Source organism: Callospermophilus lateralis, chromosome 4, assembly GCF_048772815.1.
Source record: "Callospermophilus lateralis isolate mCalLat2 chromosome 4, mCalLat2.hap1, whole genome shotgun sequence".
Lineage (NCBI taxonomy): Eukaryota > Metazoa > Chordata > Mammalia > Rodentia > Sciuridae > Callospermophilus > Callospermophilus lateralis.
In genome coordinates, this window is record NC_135308.1 from 94,717,847 (window position 1) to 94,729,994 (window position 12,148).

General features: G+C 37.5%; 1 protein-coding gene across 5 annotated transcripts in view; it reads left to right on the forward strand.

Annotated features, from left to right (window-relative positions):
* Nucleotides 1–1,699: 1,699 nt before the first annotated feature.
* The window catches only part of Ccdc91 (coiled-coil domain containing 91), a 321,339-nt gene continuing 310,890 nt past the window's right edge, over nt 1,700–12,148 (forward strand). For all 5 annotated transcript variants that reach the window (XM_076852739.1, XM_076852740.1, XM_076852737.1 and 2 more), the window contains exon 1: nt 1,700–1,869. The gene's annotated coding sequence lies outside the window, so the exon portion shown is untranslated. The remainder of the gene's footprint in view (nt 1,870–12,148) is intronic.

The window sequence follows — 12,148 nt, forward strand, 5'->3', positions numbered from 1 at the left end:
ATCTTCTTGGTGGACAGATCTGGCTCTGCCACTGGTTAAGTCTCCCTAAGTCTGTATTTTCAAGGAAAAAGTGAACATGTTAATATACCTGATTTATAGCCTTATTGTGATGACAAATTAAATAATGGAAGGAAAATATTAAGCCTAATGGCAGGGACACAGTAAATGGTCAACAAATATTAATTATTAGTATTTGATTCTGGATGTGTTTAATACTAAGTTTTGGATTATGTGGATAAGCATGTAAACACTGCAAAAGAAACTCCCAGAAACTTATCTGAAATTTCAAGCAGGAAGAGATATGAGAGACAAAATGATATAAAGGGAATTACACTCAGGTTAAGCAACATTTATTGAATATTTTTTTTCTGATATTAGACACTATGCTAGAAAGATGAATGAGAAGTAGATTGCTGGATGTACAAATGAGAAGTGGTCCTTGACTTGATGGTCCAGTAGGCAGGTAAACAAATATGTCTAAGAAAGCATTGTGTTTCCTCTAACATTGGTTGAATGTACAAAGAAGAGGGTGATCTGGAAAAAGGGTATAGAAGAGGTGTCCTGCTCAGTATTGGAAATTCTCATTAATGTCTGAGGCCCACAATTACTGGATGTTTGTCAGTATCTTGCTGATATTTTCCACTTCCAGTTCAGATTAGAGATTACAGATTTGAGTCTATTTGTTGAGTGGAAAGAAGAGAAAAATAATGCCCAAGATGTTCAAGAATGCTTTTTATAAAAGTGTATGAATATTCTGGAGATTTATGCTCCAAGTACCCAGGTTCCTACATTGTAATATATTGAAAGCAAAGATTTTGAGTGTGTCTTGTCTTGCATTGTTACCATGTGACCCAGAAAAGGATAGTGTATACTTAATAAAAAATTATAAAGTGACTGTTCTTCAAATCTCTCCCATAGCAAAAGCAAAGACTTTAACAAGTATGCTGCCTCTTTGTTACTTACAGCTATTGATATTCGGCAACAGCCAAGTCTACATACCTATTCTTCCTTGGAAATAAAAGTCTATTAATTGTGTCATTTTTTTCCCCCACTTTTCTTCAGGAGAATCTATTTGACAGCTTTGAAAAAAAGGAATGACCGTCTCTGTCACAGAGATGGCATGTATGACTTGCTGTTATCTGGAGTTGAGGATAAGAACAAAATTCCTTCTAGAGCAGAATTCTTTCACATTAGTAGTGATTTGGAGAGGTTCTTAGCTTAGGCGCATCCTGGTGTTTTAGAGTCCAGATGTGTAAAGGTGAGGGGGAGGAGAAAGTGTCCTAAATGTAGGACACTTTGCTTAGATCCCATGGTTTTGTCTTTATTGTTGTTTTGTTTTTTGAATTCAGCTTGGAAGTGGTGAAGTGATGGGGTGGGGGAAAGGGATCTTCTCCCAGCCAATCCTAGCTTTCCAGATGGGAGAGACATTGTGATTTGGTTTTATTTTTCTATGATATTTAGTCATACAAACAGGGCTTGTCCTCAAGAGGAATGAGAAGCTGTACTTAACAGGAGTTGGGTCTGGGTAATGCCTTCAGAAGAAAAACCCTCTGAGGATAACCCAAGCCAAGGGTGGACTGGGTTCCTAGGATGGGGCCCCCCCGCCAGGCTCAGGGCCACGTGACTCGCGCGTGTGCCTTGAGTGACAGCGCGCAGGCTTGGGCGGGCCTTGGTGGCAATCAACTTCCGGGGGCAGAGGTGTTCGAAGGCGGGTGGTGCGTGGGTTGCCCCAAGTTGGGTTCTTGGAGCCGCAGTTTCCCCCCAGGGTCTAGGGTCTTGTCGGGGTGTGTATTTGCGGGTCTGTGTCCTGGGGGTGGCTCACCCGGCAGCGGCTCGGCGGCGGCGGCAGCGAGCGAGAGCGGGGAGCAGGTAAACGAACGCTCGCCTTCCGGGCCTGGGTCTTGGGGCCGGGGCGGCGCGAGGCCGGCGGGGAGCAACCCGCTAGGGCTGTGAGGGCGGCGGAGCTTCTGCCGCCCGCCAGCTGTGGCTTCGCCCCCGGCGGTCGCCGCGACCCCAAGTCTGGAGGCGTGACCCGCCTCGGTTGGGAAGGAAACCTGGCTGCCCGGACTAGGAGTGCAGATCGGTTCCTTTGCTCGCCGGCAGGCTTTGGCACCTGCACGTTGCAGAGTTGAGTGTTTTGGAAAGTCTACGCACAAGTACACGTGATTATTGTGTCACCGAAGCCCCCACCGAAAGGATACTTTGATCCTTGCCTAGGTGTCACTGTCCACGCCAGATTTAGGTTTCCTTTTACTTTGCCAAGTCCAGCGGGATAAAAGCTCTGTTGGGTCCGCCAGCTACATTTCCTTAAAGTGACTTGGGCCACAAGTTGCAGTAAAAGTGGCACTTTGGGGTTAAGGCTAGAGCGAGTACTTCTGCCAAGTGGTCAGATATCCTCCATCACCCAAAGCGCGACCCCCAGGCCACATAATAAAAATATTTCCTCCATCTGCGCTTGTCACCTACCGCGGAGGAAAGCTTTGGACACGAAACCTAATTTTTGCTTTACTTTAAGGAGTGGGAACTCTATTAAAAGCAGCGCCGAGTGTTTTTTTGGTAGGATGATGTTGCCGCTGCTACTCTCACTTGCTTCCCTGTTGAGAGTTGGGGCTGAGCCTGATTTCCTGGAGGGTAAAGTCTTGGCCACAACTGTAGGTGACTCAGCGGCCCCTTTTGAATTCCCACTCTTTCCTTCCCTCCTCCTCTCAACTGTGCAGATACTGATGCCATCTTCGTCTTCAGATATTTATCCTGGCAGGAGTTGGTTGATGGTTTTTGAAGCAGTTTGCATGTTGTGTGATGGAACTATTGGGGTGAGCTGATATTTCATCTTATCATTAGTTGGGCTAACATTTCACTTGACAATGTAAGGCAAAAACAGAGGTTACAGGAACTGATAGGATGCTGTCCGTCATTTGGAGAACTCTGCACTTATGATTACTGCTGGTACAATTTGTTAAAGAGTCTTGGCTGCACTGTACCTGTTAGGTAAATGGAGCAACCGGGATGCCAAGCAGAGTACACCTGCGTGGTGTGCCTTGACCAGTATATTGTGTGGTAGAAAATTGTCCTGGTTACAAAGTTTGGTAACCTCCAAACTGGCTAGGAGGTGATTCTGTGGGCTGGGAAATCTTATTGCAAACTGGTTTCCCAGCAACAGTATAAGCCAAATGGAATAAACATAAAGAAAACACAGTGATGAAAGTTACAACTTCTTAACTTTTATTAAATGGAAAATGTATGTGATTATTGCAGTGCTTAGCTCAAAACCGCTTAGATTTTAAAAATCATCATAATATTTAATAACATACAAAACTGCATAAAAATCATCACAAAAGGACATCATCATCATCATCACCATCATCATCATCATCATTATATTTTGGTGGCAGATAAAAATAAGAAGGTGGTTAACTATTAGCTTGTGTGGACCTTAAAGGGACAAACAGGAATTTGTCTAATGAGGCATTTTACAGATTCCCCAGCTCTTGTAAGATTTGTAAAGTACATAGAATTGTTATGAATAAAGAAAGCCATTTAAAGACAGGATCTTTCTCTGAAGTTATTGGGAAAGGATTGAGGTGGATAAGATGTTTCCATTTAGTAAAAGGAAGGAGGAATGTTCAGGTAAATTGTTTCTAAACACTAGCTTATAATCACCATCACCTTTATTAACCTATCCTTCTGTTCTTTCTTGAAAGCAGATCAAACAATGAGAACTTTAAAAAGGTGACTTTCTTTAGGTTAACTCTGTGTATCAATGTACATCTGTTCGTATGTGCTAATAAAATTTTAAAATTTGCAATATTTTAAGGATATTTTTGGTTTAAGGAACAGTTTCTCTACTGTTTTTTCTTGCCTTACTCTTGTAATACAGTAAACTGGATTTAACAAATTTAATTCAATGTGCTTTTATTCCAAAGGACATACTTCTTTTAAAATTTAGGCACATTGAGATATAATTTACAACAAATAAAAAGTAATTTTTAGTATACATCATTGTATATACTCTGAAAAATATATTTAAAGCACCAACACACTCTAGACAAGTAACATTTGCATCATTCCAGTCCCCCACTTTTTATTTTTTATTTTGAGACAGGGCTTTACTAAGTTGTGGAGGAGGGCCTCAATAAGTTGCTGAGGCTGGCTTTGAACTTGGGATCCTCCTGCCTCAGCCTCCTAAGCCTCTGGGATTATACCATGACTTGTTTTTTTTTTTTTTTAATTCAATATGAAATCTCCCTGTGTTGCCCAGCTTGGGCTTGAACTCACATCTTTCATTCTTAGCCTTGTATGTTTATTTTGAATCTATTAATTTTATTTATTTATATCACTTGTATCTCCTTTTTTTTTTAATTGGTTGTTCAAAACATTACAATGCTCTTGACATATTGTATTTCATACATTTGATTCAAGTGGGTTATGAATTCCCATTTTTACCACGTGAATCTATTAATTTTAATGATTAGAATAAACTCACTAAAAATTAATAAATAAGGTATCAGTACTTCTGAAGTGTTTACTCAAATTTATGACTTTCTTTTCTTTTTTTTTTTTAGAGAGAGAAAGAGAGAGGGAGAGAGATAGAGAGAATTTTAATATTTATTTTTTAGTTTTTGGCGGACACAACATCTTTGTTTGTATGTGGTGCTGAGGATTGCACCCCGGCCGCATGTATGCCAGACGAGCGTGCTACCACTTGAGCCACATCCCCAGCCTCAGACTTTCTTTATTTTCTAATTTTAAATTAGTTTAAACATCTGACTTATACTATCTTTCTTCTACTGTCAAATCCCCAATACAAAGATTTCTGTTGGCCGTGTATGGTAGAATCCCACTTAAAGAATTAGAAACATGCTGTCACAAACATGTTTTTAAAAATTTTTGAAATGTGAAGAATTTTTAATTGTAACAGGTTTAATACATGAAGATTAGAGATAATGTTATCTACTTTAAAATGCATCATGTTAAAATTCTAGTAAGCCTGTGTGTTTTCCTTACAAGTATATGTACATTTTGGTATTTATGTATTGCATTTCAACACAAGACTATCTATATGAATAAAACACTTATTTTGTGAAGTGTGAAACCATTTTTCCCTTGTGTAATTATCTTTTTTTTTTAATAAAGATAATCCCAGAGGAGGTTGACTTTCTTTTCCTTTTGCCATCTCCTTCCAGAAATAGGCCTAGATAGTGGAAAGACCAGCCAAATTGCTTTTTGTATTGTGTCTACCCCTGTGAAAAGGATCAGCTTTACATGATCACTTCAAAAAGTTGCTTTAATTTTATGAGAGTTCAGAACTGCGGTTATAGTAAAGATAGTGCTACGTACTCTGCAAGATTCATTATATGCTTCAAGAATATGCTTCACTGGTAGATGGAGGTGTATATGAATATTATTATGGATGGTTAGGCATCAGTAAACGATAGTGATTAAAGGTGAGATTAAGTATCATTTTAATTATGAATTTAATAAACACTACTTAAAATGAGATTATATATTTTGTTCAATTTGCCCAAATTGGGCATGAAAACCAAACTAAGCCTGCAAAAACTGAACAGCATAAAGGTGCTACCTGGAATCAGATGACAAGTTGAAATGAATACTTCTATTTTATTCTACTGAAAGCTTAAAATTGGTAATAGTTTTCATGAGATAGATGTCTTATCTGTCGTCTGTTAATAGCTTATTAACTTCTCTTTTTATCCATATTACTGATTTTTGCTTTTTGAGTGGAATGTTAAGTTCATTTACAGTTATTATCGATGAGGTAAGACCTGCCATCTTACTGTTTACTTTTTTGTACATTTTCAGTGTGAGTGGTTTTTGTAATTGTTGCTATTGTTCCTTAATTCCTCTGTTACTGCCTTATCTGACTTCTTTTGTAGTAAATATATTCTGCTGTACCATTTTAATTTGTTCCTTTTTTAAGATTTTTTTTTTAGTTGTCAATAGACCTTTATTTTATTTATTGATACATGCTGCTGAGAATCTAACTCAGTGCCTCACACATACAAGGCAAGCGCTCTGCTATGAGCCACAACCCCAACCCTAATTTGTTTTTTTTACTACATGTTTTGAAGGTTTTTTTTTTTTTTTTTAGTTTTTGCTGCGGGAATTGTAAATGACAATTTATAACAATCTACTTTGGATTAATCCAAACTTAAGTTTGTTAAAAATGTGCTTCCCTTTGTGCTGTTGTAACAAACACTGTATCTTTTTATATTATGTACTCATGTACTCATCAATATAGATTTAGAATTTTTGCTTTATGCAGTTGTCTTTCAAATCAGGTGTAAAAGAGAGTCACAAATATACATTTATATTGTCTTTTATATTTACTTATGCAGTTACTTTTACCAGTACTGTTAATTTTTTTTTGTGTGGATTCAAGTACCCTCTGTTGTCCTTTCATTTTAGCCTGAAGGATTCTCACTATTTGTCCTAGGTAAGAAATTCTAGAGATGAATTCTTGTTTTTTTTTTTTTTTTTTTAAGCTGTGAAAGTCTTAATTTCTTAATATTCAAAATTAGTTTTGCTTGTTTTAGATTTCTTAGTTGATAGTGCCCCACACCCAACTTTGAATGTGTCACCTAACTGCCCACTTTCTTTTGCGAAATCAGATGTAGAATCCGTATTACTTGTTTGTGATGAGTTGCATCTCATATGGCTTTGAAGATTCACTTAGTCTTTTAGAAGTTTGAGTATGATGTGTCAGAATTGTGGGACTCTTATTTAAGATTATCCTTAGGTATATAGATTAATATTTTTCATTAAATTTGCAAAGTTTTCTGTCATTATTCTGTAAATATTCTTCTGTCCCTTTCTTTCCTTGTTTTCTGATACTGTCATTATGCTCATGTTGATATGCCTGATGATTTCTCATAGTTTTCTTGATGTTTTTGTTCATTTTTGTCCCTTATTTTTTCTTACTATTTCTCAGACAGGACAATATCAATTGACCTATCTTCAAGTCAGCTCAAATGTGCTATGAGCCTTTCTAGTGAAATTTTCAATTAAGTTGTTATACTTTCAACTCCAAATTTTACTTATTTCTTTTTTTATGTTTCCTATTTTTTATTAATAATCTGTTTGGTGAGATATTGCAATCAGTCTCCCCCCTTATTAAGATATGGTTTCCTTTAGTTATTTGAGGCTATATTTTTGACCATATTTAAAGTAGCCATTTTGATTTCATTGTCTGATAACTCCAATGTCTGTGCTGCCTTAGTGCTAATTTCTATTAACAGCCCTTTTCCCTCTCTGTGTGTACCATGATATCTTGTCTCTTGCATGTCCTTTGAAAACTATACAATTATAAAAATAGATTCTGTCTCCTTCTCAGGGTTTGTCATCGTAGCTGTTATTGCTCTTGATGCTTTTTGTTTGCATAGTAATTTTTCTTAATTCTTTATGTATGTGGCCACTGAAGTCTCTTTCTGGTTACCTTCAGGGCATGTAATGATCAAATGATTATTTCCATAAATGCCTGGAACCAGTGAATCTCTCAGGCTTTGTCAAGGATCTCTGTGCATGATGGGCATGCCTGTAATACTCAGGTAGGCAGTTTACAACTCTGCCTTAGCCTTCATTTCCTGTTTGTGCAGGACTTGAAGATTAGCCACCTACGAAAGCTTAGGACAATCTTAGGTCTTAAGAAAGACCTAAGTCCACACAGATATTCATGAGTATGCATACAGCAGTATACATGACTTCAGTTTTTTAGATTTTCAGGAAAATATTGATCGTATCTTTTCAAAGTCACTCTATGGACATCTTATTTCCCAGCTTTAATTTTGAAATTTCCCAGCTTTTTGTTTGGTTAGCTTGTTGTTTGTTCCAACAGTTATACCATGTCAGGCAGATGTGATGTTAAACAATTAGTCCTGTCTGTTTTTTGACAAATGCCATTTGGGGAAAAGATTACTGGCACTGGGCATGCTCTGAGTCAGATCAAATAAAGACAAGTACAGGAGTGGCATTTTCCAAGGAACTGCTGTGAAGGGCAAAAATGAAAATTTCTGGGAATGGGGCTTTGGAGGAGTTCCAACCCCATTTTGCTTCTCTGGTAGCTTCCAGGGTGCTGAATTGAATCATGATTTTGAGCCTGTTGGTTTTCAAGGCAATCATGGTGCTAGGGAGCTGAGGGAGCAGCTGAGGGAGGTGAGAATAGGGACAGGTTAAAATCCCACGAAGCTTCCTATTCTTACTCAGATTCAACAGTTTTTCTTTACATGCTCCCTAGATTGTTGTAAGATTGTTTGATTTTGAGTTCTGAAAAAGTTGATTTTGACAGATTTTGCCACTATTGCTCTTTATTTTATGGAGAACATTTTTGCTGATGTCATGTACAGTATTTCAGTGGTCCGAATTCTTCTGAATGTCACTTTACCCCAGTTATTTTCTACTGTTTCTCTTCTTCACCTATGTGTATTACAGCCTCATGTAAGAAATAATTTTCAGTATTGTAATGTAGATATATAAAAATTCCCCATATACTTTAAAGTCATTTAGTCATTGAAGTAGGCATCTGCTTGCTGTGGATAAGAACTATAGTATGCGCCTATCTTTAGGAGGGTGTCTTAGTCAGAAATTTGTAAATGTAAGGAAAATTAGTTTGTTAGTTGAATGAGTGAAAAAGATCTGATAAGAGGTAATGTAAAATACTTTTATTGATAATATAGATCATTACCTCAGACATCTAATGTTGTAAATCATTATGCCATTTTTGTCTTTATATAATTGGATCAATTTATATAGAGGAAAATTTTAGTTTGGGCTTCTGAATTATGGCTAAAAAGTTAATTGAACTGCTAGAATGATTATGCTGAAAGGGCAAAATAAAGAAACATTTCTTAAATACTTGCTGTGTATTGTACCTGAATATATTACTTGGTAAAATTGGTTTTTCTGGTTAAGAAGTTTTCTAGTAAAAGAAAAACAACTAGATTTGACTATCTAGACATCTTGAGATATGAGAATAATAAAAGCAAATATATTATAATAAAGGCATTGATTGTTAAGGAACAGAATCCTCAAAATTGGAATGGGTATCCTGATAAAGTTGGTGACTTTAAACTCCTAAATTGTGATGCATGTTCTTTGCCACTTAAAGAGAACTCTCCCCTCTCCTGTGGGAATATCCACCCTACTCTTGAGGGGATTAATTCTGCATTGCTTGGAGGAAACTTCATACAAGGTAATGCTGAAGCTCCTGAGGATCTGCGTCTGCCATCCCTTATCTTTTTTTTTCTTTTTTATATCCAGGATTGAACTAAGGGGCACTTGGCCAATGAGCCACATCCCTAGCCCTATTTTGTATTTATTTATAGAGGGTCTCACTGAGTTTCTTAGCACCTTGCTTTTGCTGAGGCTGGCTTTGAACTTGCAATCCTCCTGTATCAGCCTCCCGAGCTGCTGGGATTATAGTGTGAGCCACTGTATCTGGCTCATCTTTTTTTTTTTTTTAATTTTACTTGTTCTTTTTAGTTATACATAACAGTAGAATATATTTTGACATATTTATGTAAACAAGGAGTACATCTTATTCTAATTAGCATCCTATTCTTGTGGTTGTACCTGATGTGGAGATTCACTGTGGGTGTATTCATCCTTCATTCTGGACCTAAGCTAGGTTTAAGTCTCAGTAGACTCTAGAGATAAGGTGCAAAGTATGACTTATGAGAAAATGTGCAACATTCTGAAAGAACTGAGTTTTTTAATTTCACATCTGGGACACATGTTTGTATTGATAGGATGTAGGATAGTGGTGGAAGGAATCTAAAGTTGGATCAGGCTGAATTTATTGATATTGGCTCACTAAGCAGAGATTCTGCATTTACTCTTGCAGCTTGGAGAGCTAGACAGAACTCCTCAAAGGGGTTTCAGCTCCCCTTCATTCAAGGGGTTCTAGGTCTGCAAACTATCTCAAGTCTTGGGAACTGAGAGTCGTGATGCACTGCTTTTATTATTTTGATTTGACTTTTGTTCACTTAACCTAGAAATTTTCTGCTTATGCAAATAAACTAAAAATATAATAGGCTCCCCATTTCACTCTAGAAACACCATGATCAATAACCACTGGCAAGAATCAGATTCTTCTGATTGCTTCTTTGACTCTACTATTCTAATGACCATTATGGTAACCACACCTACCTTGCACTGAACAGTTCAGTGCTGCCATTTGCTCCCTGCCATACCAGAATTTACCTCTACAATTGTATAGATTTTCCAATTCAATGACTGCAGTTCCCACTATAAGGTCTCGCCTTTTGAGAAGAGAAATCACAGAATATCCTTAGTACACTGCCAAAAATTTATACTCAGCCTTTTTTCCATCCTTTCTAAGGCACCCATGCTTCTTTTACCAGGGTAACTACGCATTGGGGAAAAAGAAATCATACCTCTCGAGTACTGGTTCTGAACTGAAATTAATTCCATGAGGCTTAAAATGTCCCTATGATCCATCAGTCAGAATAGGGGATCATGAGCATTGAGAGATCAGTGGTTAGCTTACATTATTTTCACTAAGACTTGTTAGTTCTTAAATGAATTCTTGGGTTATTTCCCCATTTGAAGTGCTAAAGTATAACAACTGGCAGAGTCCCTATTGTTGGTTCCCTGATTAATGAAGTGAGAGCTGTTCTGGTGGTAAAGACCTACTAGAAGCTTTTAGAACTTTGTCTACCTAGGAAAATAGAATCAAAAGCAGTAATACATTTCAGGAGAGATTGCAGAGATTAGTGCCATCATTAAGGACTTGAAAGTTATAGGAATGGTGATTCCTGACATATCCGTGTTCAACTCTCCTATTTGGCCTGTGCAGAAAACAAATGGATCTTGGAAAATGACAACGGCTTATCATAATTCTAACGAAGTGGTGACTCCCATTGTAGCTGCTGTACCACTCCCATTATAGCTGCTGTACCAGATGTGTTTTCATTGCTTAAGCAAGTTATCTTATTCCTTGGTACTTGGTATGCAGTTATTTATCTGGCAAATATATTTTTCCACATCTGTGTCTACAAGGCCTCTCAGATGCATTTTAGTTCTACCTGGTAATGTCAGCAATACACATTCACTGTCCTATCCCAGCGGTATAACAGCTCTCCAGTCCTGTGTCATAATTTTAGTTCTCAGGAATCTTGATCACCTTTTTCTTGTACAAATTATCACATTGGTCCATTACATAGATGGCATGCTGAATGGACCTAGTGAGGGAGAAGTAGTGATTACTCTAGACTCATTGATAAGACATCAGCATATCAGAGAGGGGGAAATAAATTCAAGTAAAATTCTGGGGTCTTTATCAGTGAAATTTCTAGGAGTCTGCTGGTGTGGGGAATGTTGAGATATTTATACTAATATGAAAGATAAGAAAGTATTACAGTTGTCCTCTCCTATAACCCAAAACAGAGGCATCATATCTAGTGGGCCTTTTTGAAACATATTTCTCATTTGGGTGGTGCTCTACTAGCTTATTTACCATGTGACTCCTAAAAAGTTGCAAGTTTTGAATGGGGCCCAGAATAAAAAAATGTTCTGCAGTGGGTCTAGATTGCTATACAATCACTTCTGCCACTTGGGTCATATATCCAGTATCTCCAATGTGTTTGATATTTCAGTGGCAGATAGGGATGCTGTTTGGAGCCTTTGACAGGCCCTGTAGGTGAATCACAGCTCATATCCTTGAAATTACAGAACATAGTCCTGCTATCCTCCATGAATAACTATTTCACTCTTGAGAAACAGCTCTTGATCTGCTGTGGAGCCTCAGTAGATAGTGACACTTAACTGTGGGCCTCCAAATTACCATGTGACCTGAGAACTGTGTGTTGGATTTAACCCATAAATTTGGGTGTGTGCAGTACTGGGGAAGCAAAACCTTTATCCTTTCAGGTTTTTTTTGGACTGGTCAGGAGAGTTAAATTGACTTAAGACAGATTAACAATAGAAAAGAAGACAAAGTAAGTTTCATGCGATATGGGAATACTCATAAGAAAGACTCAAAAGAAGCGGTTAGAATTAATCATTATCTGCTGAATTGAATAAAGAATAGTGAGTTGTAAAATGTGATGGGGCAAAGGATCATGGGCTAGGTTGTTAATTGGTAGAGAAATTACTAGGAAGATGAGTTTACTAA